This window comes from Petromyzon marinus, unplaced genomic scaffold (genome assembly GCF_048934315.1).
Source record: "Petromyzon marinus isolate PM22_M1 ecotype Great Lakes invasive population unplaced genomic scaffold, UKy_Petmar_22M1.pri1.0 PM_G_Scaffold_6, whole genome shotgun sequence".
NCBI lineage: Eukaryota > Metazoa > Chordata > Hyperoartia > Petromyzontiformes > Petromyzontidae > Petromyzon > Petromyzon marinus.
In genome coordinates this window covers 4,722,501-4,725,000 of record NW_027423013.1, presented here as the reverse complement: position 1 = coordinate 4,725,000, position 2,500 = coordinate 4,722,501, and positions in this window count along the sequence as shown.

Genomic DNA, 2,500 nt, shown 5'->3' with positions numbered 1-2,500 from the left:
CAGACAGAAGCAGCGTCGTTAGTAGAGAACTGGTGTTTTAGTGTCTCTGAGTACAGTCGTTTAGCCTCTCTCACCGCTTTGCTAAACCTGTTCTTCGACTCCTTGAATCTGTCTCTATCCCCACTCCTAAACGCTTCCTCCTTCTCCAACCTCAACCTTTTGAGCTTTGCTGAGAACCAGGGCTTGTTGTTGTTAAAGTTCACCCTGGTACGTGTTGGGATACAGCAGTCCTCACAGAAGCTGATGTACACAGCCTCTGTGAGTTCATCCAGACTATTGGTAGCAGTCGTGAACATATCCCAGTCAGTACAGTCTAAGCACGCCCGCAAATCTTCCACAGCCTCACTGGTCCACTGTTTAGATGTCCTCACAGCAGGTTTACAGAGTTTTAGTTGCTGCCTGTATGCACGAATCAGGTGGACCAAGGGAGTTCTGTGCGAGCCGAACAGCCCCGTGACCCACAAGAGAAACATCCCCGCCAAATTCGAGCGTTTGACGGGGTCTATCCGTGAAAAAATATTCACGTTTTTGAGTGCACATGCATTTCTGCTGCAAATGCCTCTGGAAGTTTCATGCCGTTCGTATGCCAATTGTGGCAACACGAAAATGACCCGTTTTCCCATTCCGAGGGATTTCTGTGCGACCCTAACAGCCCCGTGAGCCACAAGAGACACATCCCCGCCAATTTCTAGCGTTTCACGGGGTCTATCCGTGAAAAATATAGACGTTTTTGAGTGCACATGCATTTCTGCTGCAGATGCCTCTGGAAGTTTCATGCCGTTCGTACGCAATGTGGCAACACGAAAATGACCCCTTTTCCCATTCCGAGGGATTTCTGTGCGACCCTAACTAACAGCGCCCGTGAGCCACAAGAGAGACATCCCCGCCAATTTATAGCGTTTCACGGGGTCTATCCGTGAAAAATATAGACGTTTTTGAGTGCACATGCATTCCTGCTGCAAATGCCTCTGGAAGTTTCATGCCGTTCCTATGCAATGTGGCCACACAAAAATGACCCGTTTTCCCATTCCGAGGCATTTCTGTGCGACCCTAACAGCCCCGTGAGCCACAAGAGAGACATCCCCGCCAACTTCTAGCGTTTGACGGGGTCTATGCGTGAAAAATATTAAAATTTTTGAGTGCACGTGCCTTTCTGCTGCAAATGCCTCTGGAAGTTTCATGGCGTTCCTATGCAATGTGGCAACACGAAAATGACCCCTTTTCCCATTCCGAGGGAGTTCTGTGCCACCCTAACAGCCCCGTGAGCCACAAGAGACACATCCCCTCCAATTTCTAGCGTTTCACGGGGTCTATCCGTGAAACATATAGAAGTTTTTGAGTGCACATGCATTCCTGCTGCAAATGCCTCTGGAAGTTTCATGCGGTTCGTACGCAATGTGGCAACACGAAAATGACCCGTTTTCCCATTCCCAGGGATTTCTGTGCGACCCGAACAGCCCCGTGAGCCACAAGAGACACATCCCCGCCAATTTCTAGCGTTTCACGGGGTCTATCCGTGAAAAATATCAATTTTTTTTTGACTGCACATGCATTTCTGCTGCAAATGCCTCTGGAAGTTGCATGCGGTTCGCATGCAATGTGGCGACACGAAAATGACCCGTTTTCCCATTCCGAGGGATTTCTGTGCCACCCTAACAGCCCCGTGAGCCACAAGAGAGACATCCCCGCCAATTTCTAGCGTATCACGGGGTCTATCCGTGAGAAATATTCACTTTTTTGAGTGCACATGCATTCCTGCTGCAAATGCCTCTGGAAGTTTCATGCGGTTCGTATGCAATGTGGCGACACGAAAATGACCCGTTTTCCCATTCCGAGGGATTTCTGTGCCACCCTAACAGCCCCGTGAGCCACAAGAGAGACATCCCCGCCCACTTCTAGCGTTTCACGGGGTCTCTCCGTGAAAAATATCACATTTTTTGAGTGCACATGCATTCCTGCTGCAAATGCCTCTGGAAGTTTCATACGGTTCGCATGCAATGTGGCGACACGAAAATGACCCGTTTTTTCCCATTCCGAGGGATTTCTGTGCCACCCTAACAGCCCCGTGAGCCACAAGAGACACATCCCCGCCAATTTCTAGCGTTTCACGGGGTCTATCCGTGAAAAATATTCAATTTTTTGACTGCACATGCATTTCTGCTGCAAATGCCTCTGGAAGTTTCATGCGGTTCGCATGCAATGTGGCGACACGAAAATGACCCGTTTTCCCATTCCGAGGGATTTCTGTGCCACCCTAACAGCCCCGTGAGCCACAAGAGAGACATCGCCGCCAATTTCTAGCGTTTCACGGGGTCTATCCGTGAAAAATATTCACTTTTTTGACTGCACATGCATTCCTGCTGCAAATGCCTCTGGAAGTTTCATGCCGTTCGCATGCAATGTGGCAACACGAAAATGACCCGTTTTCCCATTCCGAGGGATTTCTGTGCCACCCTAACAGCCCCGTGAGCCACAAGAGACACATCCCCGCCAATTTCTA